Here is a 17709-nt window from a genome sequence, read left to right on the forward strand (position 1 = left end):
GGTTACTTAAAATTCTAGCATCTATCTCTCACCGAACATCAATGGGACCTGTGGAAGTATGCCCCTCTGAAGATATGATAAGTGGAACATTCATCCAATCAATACCACTTCTAAACTTTACATTTATATAAATAGTATCTATTTAAGCGAAATTACGCTAAAGTACTCATATGGTCATTACTTTAGAAACTTGAAAATTATCCAATTTAGATCATGTTTGCCCACTCACACGAACTAAATGGTTTAAATGCATACATACAACACAAACCATATGCTTTTTATGAAAAACAAGTAAACTAAAAGTTTAAGTCTCACTTGCCTTATAACCGGAACACCAACCTCTTTTGAAATGCCAAAATCTCTTCAAATGATCTTCAATAGCCACAATCTATTCAATAACGAAAATACGGGTCCAAATTAGTCTAGGAAAACTAATCCCATAATTTAAGGACACCTATGGTAAAAATCAACTCAAACCCGCCCCTCGGGTTAATATTTCTAAATCCATAATTGATTCCCTAGACACGTTACAATAAGCTACGAAAGTTTAATTTTTTTTTTTTTTTTTTGCCAAGTTTCAATCTTGATGTCAATTGATGGGTCAAATCTCAATTTTCCCTTAATTTAACATTCAGGGATAACTCTCAGTATTCTACATCTCAATTACCATATTTTATGTTGGTGAAAACATATCTTAATCTCAAGGCACAGAATCATATATCGACTCATGTTTGTGTTCTTCGTACATAAACCCAAACCCAATCTATTTTGTTAGAGTATTACCACATAAAAGAAATACTTTTATCTAATAAAGCCAATGGAGTGAGAAGAAAGCGAGAGATTAATACCTGTTACTGTGCGTTGGAATTTATCCTACTTCAGTGCTTCAACAACGTCTTTTCCAATACTAATTGCAAGTTTAAAGAAACTGCTTGTGCTTGCTTAATCCATGAAGGACTAGGAATAGGATAAAATAAACTCAACTTTGTCTTATATGAATCCTAAGTCCCTGAATTCGATCCCAAGGAATAGCTTTGTCCTTAACCCTTTAGTGCTTCTGCCAAACTTCTATAGCCCTGAGCGTATTGTTTTGTGTAATTTGTACCAAAACTAAAAAAAAAGTCCCAAAGTTATACTCCTTGGTCATTTCAAACGTGCCAGAAAAAAAGGAGTGTGGGCTTGCCCCACTTCTTTTGCCACTTAAATTGTCATCCAAACTTCCCTTACACTTCTTTTCCCATTTAAGCATATTTTGTCATTTAGTCATTAATTTAATTCTCCAACTTACTCCATACTACGCTTATATATATGTACCGACAAATTCCTTGAGAATACATATCTCTTTCTAAATATGTAGGTGTGTATATATATGTAATGTAAATAATTCTATAGGAAATCAAATAAAATTAAATAAGTTATAAATAAGGAAGTAATTCAAAAGAAAAATATCGGGTTGTTACAGTTATTTGGTTGAAGTTTCACATGCTTGTAGCCTAATTGTTGGTACCAACCAAAGTCATGAGGGTTGTGCTTAGTTGAAGAACGTGCTTTGAAAATGATAATAGCACTACCTAAGCTTGTATTGATGGATCCTCATTGAAATTTTGGTTTTGATTTGCTTGAAGACAAGCAAAGACTTTAAGTTGGGGGTGTACACGATCGTATGCAATATAATTTACCCAATTATGAGTCGGGGTCTATCCTACAGGAAACAATATACTAGGCGATCAAGCAAGTAAGGAATTTTCACTTTTTACGCTAAGCAAAACACTTGATAAGATTTTTGGTTTTTGATTTTGATACTACCAAAGATAAAACTAACCTAGAAAGCAAGTAAAATGATCAATGGCCACAAGTTTGGATACAAAGGAAATTACGCTCAAGTAAGGATCCAATGTATTTCACGATTTCACAACTAAGAGCGGGTTTATGTTAACAGATAATGATTTCTATAATTTCATTGAAAGTCTTCCAACCAAATCAATGAATTTCACTCTAAGATTTTCCAAGCCTTAGAGTGTGATATTAGGCACAATCAATTTAACCTCAAGTAACTATCCTCTTCCGAGCTCAAGTTATTAGATGGGTTTAATGACCCAAATTCTTGTTAATTAATCTTTTCCAACCTAGATTTCCTCTTCCGATCTCAATCAAAGTAAATGGGCGAGTCTTAGGGTTAGCTACTCCCTTAAGAATAATTCAAAACGAAATTAATTAAAGAAATAAAGACCCACTTCATTAGAAATAAAGATCATTCAATACATAAGCATAACAAGAGGTTTCATCCAACTTTGCAAATGAATATTTTCATAAACAAGATTAAAGTTATGGAATAAAATTCTACACACTTAGATATGCAATACAAAGCAAGGAATTGAAGAAATGAAGTAAAGGTTTAAGAAATGCTCAACCAAATCTTCAACCCCAAAGTGTGGTGTAGGAACCTAGTCTCCAAAACTTGTAAAAAACTGCCAAAGATAAGTTTTACAAATCGTAGAATTCTATTTATAGCATTGCCAAAACGGGAACAAATTGTGGACAAAAATACCCTGCGTGCACAACATGCTACTCGCATCTGGTGTCGCATGTTCAACCTGGGAGTCGCATGTTGTGCATAACTATAGCATGTTGTGCAAGCAGCTGTCATACCCCTTTTAACCCGGATTAAAGTAGAAGTACAACATATTGGAGATTCCTGTTTTTGTGTTTATTTTTAAGGAGTCGCCACCTAATTATTTATGGTGAATAAGGACACCTAAAATTTATTAAAGTTATTTTCTAAAGTTAGTTGTGTTTAAGGTCTGCGAAACTTAAGATTCTAGGTAAGGGTTCAATTAGTCAAAAGGGAAGGTATTAGGCACCCTTTAAGACCCATTAACAATGGTTAACCGACCGGACTTATGATTAGTTAGGCTAAGTGTAAATATAGTATTATAGGAAAGGAACTAGCTTTGTAAATATGACTAAAGTTGTAGATAACCGTGTGAGAATGCTATTTAAAATAGAACTTATGGAAAATAATAATTTGTATAAAAGAGTACTTTTAATGCTATTTTGAAATACAACTTATAAATGTTGTTAAAGTTTAAATGAAAGTGTAATAGTGTTGTTTAAAATAATACTTGTTGAAAACATAATAATTTGCGTAAAGAGTTTCTAAATGTTAAATGAGACTCAAAAATATTGCTAAGGCCTTAAATGAGAAATATAATAATGTTATTCGAAAAATAAGATTTGTAGAAAGTAGGGTAATTTACCTATGAATAATAGCCTTTTAAAAGATGATTTGACAAATGTGATCTTTAGATAAAATGATGTTATATGAATATGAAGGCATAAGAATACCTAGACTTATATTCTTAAATATGATAAAAAGGCCATAAGTTTCTTTTTATCTTTTTATCACTCTTTATTTAACCAATTTCGGCTAAAAACATGTATAATTGGGTAAATCTTGAAAATGTTTATAAAATATGACCGGATTCATATTTCGTGTATTAGTGACGTTTTGAAATTCCTAAGAATGAAAAATGATTCTTTTAACCCAAAAATATGTAGGCATGCTATTTAAAAATCAATTACTCGAATAAATGCTATAAATACCATAAATAGTTTATAACATAAATAGAAGTGAATGTAATTTGTGGAGTCAACTACCCATTACTAAACTAAACCCCTTAATGTCACTAAGGTATACCTAAATTAACAAACAAAAAAATGTTAGCCAATACAATACACATTAAATGCACACAAAAAATAAAAATGGAGGAGTAGATATAATATAACTGGGCTCAGCCCACTTTCTTGGACTGCGGCGATCTGCTGACTGTTGGGCTTCGACCCAGCAGATTTCTTTATATATTACTGCAAATTATTTGCTACTGTATGGGACTGATTCCAGAGAAGTTGTGTTGGGCTTTTAGCCCAACGCCAAGTGCGGAAGGAGGTGACGAGTCGCTTGGACTCGTATGCGAGATGTCTTGCATAAAAATGAAAGAAAAAGAATTAGTACAATGAGGATTTACAAGAGGATAATCTAAATTTTAAAGAAAATGCACATTTTAAATAAGCACAAAGGTCATGGATTAATTTTAACGGAATACTGGAATCAACTTTAACTGAAGCACTATATTAAAAATCTATAACTTGAGACAAAACAAACTAATTCCTGGAATTAGTATTGGAATCAGACACGGCTTATTCCTAGAAGATCAGACCATTATTCATTTCAAACAACATACACATGGGTCAAAATTGTTTAAATCCTCTTTGTTTGAGCTTCAACACACACAACTTATTACACTAACTAAATAAACCTTGCATGTTGTTTTACTTGAGATGCTTTTAATCAATCACACAGCCCAACCCGAATGAAGGAAATTAATCTTAATGTATATAGACACTTTCAAGACAAGATGCTAGGCATATATTTATCAAGAGAACAGGTGTAGTTTTGGACTTATAATAGAAGGAAATAAATAGCTTTGATATGAGAATGACACTTCTTCTAACAAAACTAAATCGAAGTTTGCTCAGTTGAACTCGAAAAGGAAAGTATTCAGCCCAGATGTATTACTAGAGCAGTGAGTAAACAAAGTCTTGACCTGTTATCATCCTTTGGTAAATCATTTTATCCGATTAAATCAGAAAATATTACTAAGCCTTCACATAAGAAAACTGATATTTTTTTTTATAACAGTCCTTGTTTATTTAGCTACGGCAACAAGTTCTAAACATGAACTAAAAAAAAAACTCTATGCTTTTATGACAAACTAGAAATGAATACTCGATCATGCTCCGCAAACAGAAAATAAGCATCTTACCCAATTAAACCAAGCAAAGCATGAACCGAACTAACAAACTAATATTGGTTCAGGTCTCACACACAAGAAAAAGCTAATACTAAATTAAACTAAGTAAGCATAAATGGACAGAACTAGAAAATGAAAAGCACTAGCAATAAAAGGAGAATTACCAAACTAATGACTCATATCCTCTAAGACTGATCAAATGACAATTCATTAAAAAAAAACTTAACTAAGTGAAGGCTAACCATTAAAAGACATCCCGATAGATTAATAATCGACTGCAAGCAAAACAGATGTGGAGATTTTAACAACATATCCCAAATGAAAACAGAACACGAAAATGAAAGGGGAAGTTATTTATTCTTCAAAATAAATCTAAAACACAACTGTTTAATATCTGCACTTGAATATCTTAGTTTCCAAAAAAATAAAACAGGGAGAGCTTGAACTTTATACCGAGAAGGTTATTCATGAACATCCACAAATGGGCAACACCAGAACACATATCATATCCTCAACGACTTCGTAAAACGATAAACAAACAATTTCATACTTCATACACCAACTACAGGATTCAACAAGACTCAACATAAAAAATTAAACTGAACTATTCGCATGACTAAAGATACACGGAAATAACAGATAGAACTAAAATGAGGATGGGAAACAACATTGTGAGCATACAACAAAATTCTAGACTGAATCAGAAAGAGAGGCAAGGGATGAATAACACTCACCCTTCTCGGATGCAGTGAACGGGGCGTCGAGGTCTCGGATTTATGCTTGAACTCGAACGAAACTGAACCCGATTAAAGTAACTAAAGTTTCAAAAACAAAAATGAAAATAGAGTAATTATTGGTCGCGGCTAAAGTTCACCGGAAAAGGAAAAATCGAGCGTGGAAGATAGTTGTGTCCTTCCAAAATACTGAATAATCCCAAAATCTCAAAAGCCTCCCTTCAACTGAATAATTCTTGTACCTTTATAGAGTGAGGAGAGAGAGGAGCGTATGAGAGAGGAGCGGCGTGGGGAACAAAGGCGATAGAAGCGTGGGGGACAGGGGTAAGTGGAGCAGGTGTGGGGAGAACGTGAGGAGAAAGATGAAGATGAAAGAGAGACGAAGGAGGGAGAAGAGGGAGGCGGCTGCGAGATGAAGGAGAAAGAAGAGGAGAAAATGAATGAGAGGGTTAGGGATTTAGGGTATGTTTTGGTGGTGATGAAGAAAACGAAAATGGGCTGGGTCAGTTTAGTGAAATGTGGGCTGGACGAATTGGAATGATAGTGGGCTCAATTGGTCCGAAAATTTAGGGGTAATGGGCTGGTCGTTTGAATTAAACGTGGGATGATACAATGTGGGTTGGGTATTAAAATGTGGGTTGTTTATTTGACTGAAATACCTCCTCTATATTAATCATCTTTGGGCTTCTAATTTAATAACTAGTACAACATATACTATGTAAAGACAATTAATAATTAATATGTAGAAAAATAAAGATTTTACAAAGTGTTGTCTTGTAACTAATTTAACAATTCCAAACCGGAAAAAATGAAACGATGACGAACATTTAAAATATATGATAAAGTAATGCTCGTAATGTTGAAAATAGAAGTAGCGCAAATAATAGTATAGTGAAAATAAAGTATTTAGCTTGTCAGTAAATTTAGACGCCCGAGTGAATAAAATTAAATAAAGGAGGGACAAAATTGGGTGTCAACAGATGCCCCTCTTCGACCGGAGAAGATGTAAGAGTCTTCGGGCGAAGAAGTTGACGTAGTAGCCAATTTTGTTCCGACCGACAAACATGAATTTGAGAAAATAAGGGTTAGGAGAATTGGTGGAAAATATTATGACGGCCGAATCTCAGTTTCGAGTTGCCTACATATCTCGGGTTGCACGAGAATCAGGCCATGTGTAGTTCGAAAGTTTTGTGGATTCATAAACTTGCGGGAGTTGTAGACGGGTGACGAGAACGTTTAAGAATGGAACATATGCTTGTAGCCTCCTAATTATAAATGTGGCGCGCAACACCTTTAGGTAGGACTCTACTAGGCACGATGTAAATTCTTCAAAGATGCCCCAGTGTTAAGTTATGGAGATGCTGGGGATGTAGAAAAGGATACGAGATTGCGACAAGAGTTGATTGAGTAAAGTTTTAACGGTGAATATGAAAGAAATTTTTGGATAACCTACGTAGCACATGTTTGTGGACGTAGGCGGAATCGAGTTCGAGAGTAGATCCGTGACCTTTGCTTGTGAGTCTGATATTCCTCTTTAGCATGTTTGCCCCAGTTCACTGCGTAAGATAAAGTTCCACGTTGTGTTGCGTCTCTGCAGGATGTATTTTCTGCCAAAACTGAAATTCATGTCAAAATTAGTAATAAAGTTGAAATTATAAAGAGTGTAAAGGATAGTAAATATGAGTGCGGGAATGAAGATGAAGCCGTGTGGCCAATGTTGTCTCTGGTTGTCTGCAGGGACTTGAATGAATGTGTGATGTATATGCCGAGGATGTAGTAAGGTCTCTAGTTGCAGTTGAAGATGATAGTGATAGGGCCTCCGGCTGTCTTCCGGGACTCGATGATAAATGATATCTGCGAAATTTAAGGTAAATTCATTAAAGTAGGTAAAGTAGATGATGAAATAAAGAAATGAAGTAAGGAGTAAGGTAAGTGTATAGCCGTTTGGCTTATGCAAGTGAGGCCGTATAGCCATGCGATGTCTCTGGTTGTCTTCAGGGACTTGATGATGTGCCTCCGGTTGTCTTCGGGGACTTGATGATATCTCTTGTTGTCTTCAGAGATTTGATGATGTGTCTCCGGTTATCTTCGGGGACTTGATGCTATGTCTCCGGTTGTTTTCGGGGATTTGATGCTATGTCTCCGGTTGTCTTCGGGGACTTGATGATGCGTCTCCGAAGTAGTGATAAAGTAATGCTCGTAATGTTAAAAATAGAAGTAGCGCAAATAATAGTATAGTGAAAATAAAGTATTTAGCTTGTCAGTAAATTTAGACGCCCGAGTGAATAAAATTAAATAAAGGAGGGACAAAATTGGGTGTCAACAGCAGCTGTGGTGCAGCACATCCTGCAGCAAGTGCTGCTCGCAGGCACAACATGCTACTCGCATGTGGTGTCGCAGGTGCTGCACCAACTATCTTAAATTGATTATATCTCTGTCAGCACATGCTGCAACAAGTGTTGCTCGCATGCACAACATGCTACTCGCATGTGCTGCTAGCATGTGCCGCATTTCAACTATTTTTGCTCCATTTTGCTCCGTTATGCTCTCCGGGCATCTTATCCTACAAAACAACTTAAATACACAAAAAGTAACACCAAAAGTGCTTGAAGAGTCACAAAAGCTTAAGGAATTATCATCAAATATCCCGTAATTTCATGGCATATCATACTCCAATTTGGTCAATTTTTAAAATTATATTTTAATTTGATTTAATTGTGCAAGAAATTGAATTTAATTTCAACCAAATTGACTATTATGGCAACTAATGGCTGTGATCGAAATAATTTTGACTACGAGTTAAATAGATTTTTAATACATTTGCAGGGTTCAAATAAATGAAATCGAAAATGATTGAGATAAATTATGTCTCGCAGTTATTCTTACTGATATAGCGACAAAATCATGGCCAAATTATTTGAAAAATAATACTGATGCAAAATTATGTACTAGAGCTACGACAAAAAACCCATCGTAAAAACTTTTCATATAATAAATATATACTGCAATGGATTAGTGATAGATTTACTATCTCAAATTTAGTATAACTGGTCGGTCATTAGAGATGTGCAGTGCGCCAATCATTACAAAAAATGAATAAAATATTTTTCAAAATATTTTATTGAACATAAAATCAATTACACATATATGTGTTGACATCCAGCTCTCCACATTTTAAGTTAATTTGTTAAGCCCCATGAATTTTAAATGGAGTAGAATTTTTTTTTTTTTTTTTTATTATTATTATAAAGTCAAAAACATGTTCATGTTATTTTGGTGTTATTTTACCATTTCATCTGACAAAATACCTTACATATAATCTTATGTACATTTTTTTATATAATTTGAGTATTAATTTTGTTTATGTAAATTAATTACATATTAATTTTGTTTATGTAGATTAATTTTTTTTATACATTTTTTATATAATATGAGTATTAACTTTGTTTATGCAAATTAATTACATATTATTTCCTAAAGTTAAAAATGTATTTGATGTTTTGAGAATTACAAATCATTTCAAAATAAAGAATTTTCTAGTTACATACATATTTGAAATTACTAACTTATAACTATTTATGGCTTATTATTTTATATTTAGTATATTTATGGTATTTATGTTTATCTTTGTTTAGTCCAAGAAGTTTGATTAATTAAATCGATATATAGTTCAATCTCAATTTTACTCCAATTTGGTCAATTTTTAAAATTATATTTGAATTTGTTGTGCAAGAAATTGATTTTAACTTAAAACAAATTGACTATTTTGCCAACTAACGGCTATTATTGAAATAATTTTGGGTAAGAATCAAATAGAATTTGCTACAATTGCAAGCTTCAAATAAATGAAATAAAAAATGATTGAGATAAATTGTTTCTCACAGTAATTCTTACCAATACAGTGGCAGAATCATGGCCAAATTATTTGAAAAACAATAATAATGCAAAATTATGCGATAGAGCTACAACACAAAAAAAATATTGTAAAACTTTTCATATAATAAATATATTATAGATTGTAATGGATTAGCGATAGATTTACTGTCACCATTTTAATATAACTGGTCATTAGACATGTCCAGTGCGCTAATCATTACGAAAATTGTACTGAATATATATATTTTAAAATGATTTTTTGTGATATGAAGTAGAAATTATAACATATAAAAGATCTATATAACGTAAGAAAAATTCAATTTTTTTAATTGAACATAAAATTAATCATGCATATATGTGTTGACATCCAATTTTGACGCTCCACTTTTTAAGTTAATTATTAAGTTTCGTGAATTTTAAACGGAGTCGAAATATCTCTTTATTATTAGTATTATAAAAGTGCAAAATATTATTTCATATTATTTTTGTGCTATTTTTCCATTTCACACTGCAAAATACTCTAATAATATTATGTATATAATAACAACAACAACCCAGTGAAATCCCACAACGTGGGGTCTGGGGAGGGTAGAGTGTACGCAGACCTTACTCCTACCAAGGTAGGATGGCTGTTTCCGAGAGACCCTCGACTCAATAAAAACATAAAAAGAGGTCAGATACGGCTAAGAGATTCAAAGCGATATGGAAATGAAGTAACGCAAGCGACACAGATAACATAGAATAATCAAAGCACAGGAAATAACAGATAATAGCATAATAGCATAAATTAGAGCACAAGAAATTATACTACGATAATGCGACTATTAATAAGGCAGGGTAATGAGACTATCTACTAGCCTTCTACCCTAATATGGGTCCTCCAAACCCTCCTATCTAAGGTCATGTCCTCGGTAAGCTGTAACTGCGCCATGTCGTGTCTAATTACCTCTCCCCAATACTTCTTTGGCCTACCCCTACCTCGTCTGAAACCATCCATGGCCAACCTCTCACACCTCCGCACTGGGGCATCCGTGTCTCTCCTCTTCACATGCCCAAACCATCTCAATCTCGCTTCTCGCATCTTGTCTTCCACCGAGGCCACTCCCACCTTGTCCCGAATATCCTCATTCCTAATCCTGTCACTCCTGGTGTGGCCACACATCCATCTCAACATTCTCATCTCAGCAACTTTCATCTTTTGAACGTGAGAAACCTTAACTGGCCAACACTCCGCCCCATACAACATAGTCGGTCTAACCACCGCTTTGTAGAACTTTCCCTTAAGTTGTGGTGGCACCTTCTTGTCACATAGCACTCCGGAAGCAAGCCTCCATTTCATCCACCCTGCCCCAATACGATGTGTGACATCATCGTCAATCTCCCCGCTGCCTTGCATAATAGACCCAAGATACTTGAAACTACTTTTCTTCTGGATGACTTGGGTACCAAGCCTCACTTCCAAGCCGGCCTCCTGAGGTGCTTCACTAAACTTACACTCTAAGTACTCTGTCTTGGTCCTACTCAGCTTAAACCCTTTAGACTCCAGAGTTTGTCTCCAATCCTCCAGCTTAGCGTTAACTCCGCTACGAGTCTCATCGATCAGGACTATGTCATCCGCGAAAAGCATACACCATGGCACCTCACCTTGAATTTGCCGCGTCAATTCATCCATCACCAAGGCAAATAAGAACGGACTAAGAGCTGATCCTTGATGCAACCCCATCACAACTGGAAAGTGCTCTGAGTCTCCTCCTACTGTCCTTACCCTGGTTTTGGCTCCCTCATACATGTCCTTGATCACCCTAATGTACGCCACAGGTACACCTTTAGCCTCCAAGCATCTCCATAGGATTTCTCTTGGGACTTTGTCGTAAGCCTTTTCTAGGTCAATGAATACCATGTGTAAGTCCCTTTTCCTCTCCCTATACTACTCCACCAGTCTCCTCACACGATGGATGGCTTCTGTAGTTGAGCGTCCCGGCATGAATCCGAACTGATTCTCTGAAATAGACACGCCTTTCCTCACCCTCATCTCCACCACCCTTTCCCACACTTTCATAGTATGGCTTAGTAGCTTGATACCTCTATAGTTGTTGCAACTCTGGATATCTCCCTTGTTCTTGTATAGAGGGACCATTACACTCGACCTCCATTCTTCAGGCATCATTGCCGTCTTAAAGATGACATTAAACAACCTAGTCAGCCACTCCAAACCTGTCGGGCCCGCACTCTTCCAAAATTCCCCAGGAATCTCGTCAGGTCCGGTCGCTCTTCCCCTGCGCATCCTACGAACAACACCCTTAACCTCCTCAACCTTAAAACTCCTGCAATACCCAAAATCTTGACGCCTTCCACTATGTTCTAGATCTCCCAACACAATGTCTCTGTCCCCTTCTTCATTTAAGAGTTTGGAGAAGTATGACTGCCATCTCCGTCTAATGAGAGTCTCTTCTACCAATACTTTGCCATGCTCGTCCTTGATGCACTTCACTTGAACCACATCACGTGCCTTTCTCTCCCTCGCCTTGGCTAGCTTGAACAATTTTTGATCCCCTCCTTTCTCTTCTAGTTCAGCATAAAGGCGTTCAAAAGCTGCCGTTTTTGCCGTCGAAACCGCCAACTTCGCCTCCTTCCTCGCCATCTTATAAAGTTCCCTATTCGTCCACTGCTCCACCTCATCCTTGCTTTCTATCAACTTCGCATACGCCACCTTCTTTGCTTCCACCTTCCCTTGAACTTCTCCATTCCACCACCAGTCCCCTCGATGCTGGCCACGACTACCTGTCGAGACCCCCAACACTTCCCTTGCTACCGCCCTAATGCAACTAGCCGTCCTATCCCACATACTTGTCGCATCCCCACTGCTATCCCAGGCGCCCATAACCTTCAATTTCTCTCCCATCTCCACGGCACTAGTCGTGGTCAAACTCCCCCATCTGATCCTAGGTCGGTCATCCACGACCCTCTTCTTCCTCGGCATCTTGATCCCTAGATCCATCACCAAGAGCTTATGTCGGGTTGTAAGATAGTCGCTCGGAATGACCTTACAGTCTTTGCACAGACCTTTATCGTCCTTCCTAAGGAGTAAAAAGTCAATTTGGGTCTTAGCCACTGAACTACGGAAGGTTACCAAGTGCTCCTCCTTCTTTGGGAAATATTATGTATATAATATCAGTATTAATTTTATTTATGTAAATTAATTACATATTGTTTCCTAAAGTACCCACGTTGTGGGATTCACTGGGTATGTTGTTGTTGTTGTTGTTGTATTGTTTCCTAAAGTGCAAAATGTATTTGAGGTTTTAGAAATTACAAATCAGTTCAAAAAAGAATTGTCTAATTACATATATATTTAAAATTACTAATTTATAACTATTTACGGCTTATTAATTACTATAGATTTAATCTGTTTACTGTATTTATTTTTATCTTTGTTTAGTTGAAAAAGCTATATTAAATAATTTATTTACTACATGATTTAATCTCAATTTTACTCCAATTTGGTCAATTTTCAAAATTATATTTGAATTTGGTTTAATTGTGCAAGAAATTGATTTTAATTTAAAACAAATTGACAATTCTGTCAACTAATTGCTATGATTGAAATATTTTGGGCTGCGAATTAAATAGACTTTGGCTACAATTGCCGGGTTCAAAATTCGGCCTAATTGTCCAACATTTGCCAATATAGACCCTATCCAATGGAAAAATCCGCTTGTGTGTTGCATGTTTATTGACAGATAAAACTCTACTTTTTATTTTATAATATCAAAGAAATGTCTATCATTGATGATCTTTTAATTTATAACTACGAGTGTTTTTCGTAGCCAATAATTTCACTAATTAACTACGAAATTTAAGTCGTAACCGCTTGAAAATTGTATTTTCTGTGACAAAATTTAGTTGTGACTAAATTGTAGGTTAAATAGAGACAATAATACAATCGTCACTAATTGTTTCAACAATTAGTGACAAAAATGAAGGTCACAATTAAATATAAAATTTTGTGGCTAAAGTTTACAACGATTAACTACAAATACTATTTCGTCACTATTGTAGAAAGTTTTTCGTGTCCATAATTTAACTAATTTTAGGGCAAAAAATGATTCGTCACGAATTAGGTACATCATTAATGACAAAATAATGTGTCATTGACAAATTTAAATTTGTGGCTAATAGTACTGAATAAATGGCGCCAACTCATTATTTGGGGGGAAATTTTAGTGGACAAAACTTTGCTACGACTTTTTGTATTTAGTCACTAAAAGTATGTGCCTCATGTATTTAAAGACGAAATATATTTTTCGTCATGAAAAATCGACAATTGGTGACAAATTTCGTGTCGTAGCTAGTAATTTCGTAGCTAAAAATCACATTTGTTGTAGTGAGGCCATGCGCATGTCCCGGTATTCATGAGTGCTCTAGAAATCCGTCACAATTTCATAGGAGCGGCACCACTCCACACTCATATAGGTCCACCCATCAAGTGTATTCTGCAGAGTAATACACCACCTATAAAGGATATGGTAATGAATTAAGAGTTTATAGCTCAACCTTACTTTGCCTTGCAGATTTGCACTATATTCACACACCATAGGAAGAAACATAATTTTATAGTGCACTTTTGATCAACTAATGACTAGTTATTACCCATATGAACCTAATTCATGGGATTTCTAATCACATAGGTTGGGTCACCATCATTGTTAATCTTCTCAAATTGACCAAAGTCTCATTCCCCTCGATGTTTCTTTTAGTCTTGTGAATCGGTCAAATTCACCTCAGACATCACATAATTCATAGTTTCATCTTTTAGCAGCTGCTTTATCATATTATGTTGACACAAACAATATTGACTTTGTTCCAATATAAATAAGTGCTACGTAGTTTCTTAACCACTCAGCCTCGTAACCAACCAACTCCAAAGCCTCAATTCAAATATCAATCTATATAGTCATTATGCTTTGTTTGGCTGATTTATATGTTATTTCACCCCCACAAAAGGTGAACACATAATTTCTAGTGGACTTTGTCTCATCTGAATAAAAAATCCAGGTATCACCATTGTATCTCTCTAATACAATGGAAAATCCATTTAATACAATGATTCATGGTCAAATATTATTTCAAAAATAGAATTGATCTCATCATCAATAGCTTCTTTCCAAAACTTTATTTTCAAAAACATTTTGAATAATCAGACCAAGTAAAATATTATCTATTTTTAAATTAAATTCTCTCAAGCTAACTCTCGTACGACACCCTAACCCCACATTTTCAAAATTTTAAGATAAGAGAATAATATTTTTCATAACTCATAATAAGAATAATCAATTTCTCATAAGACTCATCTTATAGATAACAAGCTAATAGTATTCAATTAATAATAACATTATGTCATTATCAACTAATATTTAAGAAAGTAGCATTTTTATCAAAAATGATATGAGTAAATCTTACTAAGAGATCTCTTAAAGAAGTAGAATATGTACAGTTAATATGACACAATAAGTGGGGGGGGGGGGGGGGGGGGGAAATAAGTACATATACTAGCATTTATAACATTATGTTATAAAATAAAACTATGCAGTAAATACACAGAAGAAATATGTAGAGAGATATCAGATTATATTACTTCTACTCTTTCAACATTGCATCTGTGCATCCTATTTATAGGAGCAACAGGACATGGGATATTTTGGGATATTTTGGGATATTTATAACTTAATGGATATCCACTATTTGGGATATTTATAACACTCCCCCTTGGATGTCCATTAATAGATGATGTACCTCGTTAAAACCTTATTAAAAAAAAACCCTGTGGGAAAAAGTCCTAATGAAGGAAAAAGAGTGCACATATCTAGAAATACGCTTTGAGAGCTGCCTCATTAAAAACCTTACCAAGAAAACCCAATGGGACAAAACTTGGTTAAGGGAAAAAGAGTACAACACGTATTTCACTCCCCCTGACGAAGACCAAGATTCAGATGTCGGAGTCTTCGCATTCCAATCTTGAATATCATCTTCTCAAGAGTTGAAGTTGGCAAAGATTTAGTGAACAAATCTACAGGATTGTCACTTAAACGGATTTGTTGCACATCAATATCACCATTCTTCTGGAGATCATGTGTGAAAAATAACTTTGGTGAAATGTGCTTTGTTCTATCTCCTTTTATGAAACCTCCTTTTAATTGAGCTATGCATGCAGCATTATCTTCATATAATATTGTTGGTATTTTTGTATCACACTTCAAGCCACATCTTTCTCTGATGAAATGTATCACTGATCTCAACCACACACATTCTCTACTTGCTTCATGAATAGCGATTATTTCAGCATGATTTGAAAAAGTAGCAACAATGGACTGCTTGGTCGATCGCCATGATATAGCAGTACCTCCGCATGTAAACAGATAGCCCGTTTGAGATCGAGCTTTATGTGGATCAGATAAATAACCTGCATCTGCATAACCAACAAGATCTGTACTACCTTTGTTAGTATAAAACAGACCCATATCGCTAGTTCCCTTCAGATATCGCAATATATGCTTAATCCCATTCCAATGCCTCCGTGTAGGAGAAGAGCTATATCTTGCTAGCAAATTAACAGAAAATGCTATGTCAGGTCTTGTAGCATTAGCAAGATACATAAGTGCACCTATTGCACTAAGATATGGTACTTCAGGACCAAGTAACTCTTCGTTTTCTTCCTGAGGTCGGAACGGATCTTTGCTCACTTCAAGTGAGCGAACAACCATAGGAGTGCTTAAAGGATGCGAATTGTCCATGTAAAACCGATTTAAAACTTTCTCAGTATAGGCAGATTGATGGATAAAGATCCCTTTTGCGAAATGTTCAATTTGCAGACCAAGACAGAGTTTTGTCTTTCCGAGATCTTTCATCTCAAATTCTTTCTTCAAATATTCAATCGCCTTTTGGAGCTCTTCTGGAGTTCCAATGAGGTTTATGTCATCAACATAAACAGCAAGTATAATGAATCCTGATTTTGTTTTCTTAATAAAAACACATGGACAAATGGCATCATTTATATATCCTTCATTTATCAAGTACTCACTTAGGCGATTATACCACATACGCCCTGATTGTTTTAAACCATATAATGATCTTTGTAATCTGATTGAATACATTTCCCGAGACTTTAAACCAAATGCTTCAGGCATTTTATATCCTTCAGGAATTTTCATATAAATTTCATTATCAAGTGAACCATAAAGATAAGCTGTAACCACATCCATAAGATGTATTTCAAGGGTTTCATATACAGCTAAACCCATGAGGTATCGAAATGTTATAGCATCCATAACTGGTGAATATGTTTCTTCATAGTCGACGCCGGGTCTTTGAGAGAATCCTTGTGCAACAAGGCGTGCTTTGTATCGCACAATTTCATTTCTCTCATTTCTTTTCCGTACAAAGACCCATTTATGACCAACTGGTTTTACACCATTAGGCGTTTGGACTACAGGTCCAAAAACCTCACGTTTAGCAAGTGAATTCAATTCTGATTGAATTGCTTCTTGCCATTTTGGCCAATCATATCTTCGTCGACATTCTCCGACAGATTGAGGTTCCTGATCCTCATTGCCTTTTATAATATTTAGTGCAACATTATATGCAAAAACACTATTCACCACAATTTTCGAACGATATAGTTCTTCACTCACTGAAGTCTCGGGTTTGCTGATTTCTTCAGGAATATCAGAATTAATCAGATCTTGAATCTTTTCATGAGATCCTTTCATAGTGTCATTCTGATCATTGTTTGTATTTCTTTTTCTTGGATTTTTATCCTTAGAGCCCAATGGCCTACCACGCTTCAGGCGTGGATGAGATTCAGAGGCTATGACACTAGTAGATTGTCCCTTTGGAACATCAATTCGAATAGGCACATTCTCTGCAGGGATATGCGACTTAGTTATTCTTTTCAAATCAGTAAATCCGTCTGGCATTTGATTTGCTATTTTCTGTAAGTGGATGATCTTCTGGATCTCCTGCTCACATATAGGGGTACGTGGATCAAAATGAGATAGTGATGGAACTCTCCACGCAATTTCTCTTTTGATTTCTTTTCTCTCTCCCCCTAATTGTGGAAAATTTGTTTCATCAAATTGACAATTTGCAAATCGGGCAGTGAATAAATCTCCCGTCAATGGCTCAAGATAGCTAATAATGGAGGGTGATTCAAACCCAACATATATTCCTAACCTTATTTGGGGGCCCATCTTAGTGCGTTGTGGTGGTGCTACAGGCACATATACAGCACA

At 35.4% G+C, this 17709-nt stretch overlaps 1 long non-coding RNA gene across 1 annotated transcript; it reads right to left on the minus strand.

Annotated features, from left to right (window-relative positions):
- Nucleotides 1–3578: 3578 nt before the first annotated feature.
- LOC132622561 (uncharacterized) lies at nt 3579–5980 on the minus strand. Its single transcript, XR_009575934.1, has 2 exons — nt 5546–5980; nt 3579–3979 (listed from the first exon to the last, which is right to left on the minus strand). It is a non-coding gene; the product is annotated as an uncharacterized LOC132622561 (long non-coding RNA).
- Nucleotides 5981–17709: the final 11729 nt, after the last annotated feature.

This window comes from Lycium barbarum, chromosome 12 (assembly GCF_019175385.1).
Source record: "Lycium barbarum isolate Lr01 chromosome 12, ASM1917538v2, whole genome shotgun sequence".
NCBI lineage: Eukaryota > Viridiplantae > Streptophyta > Magnoliopsida > Solanales > Solanaceae > Lycium > Lycium barbarum.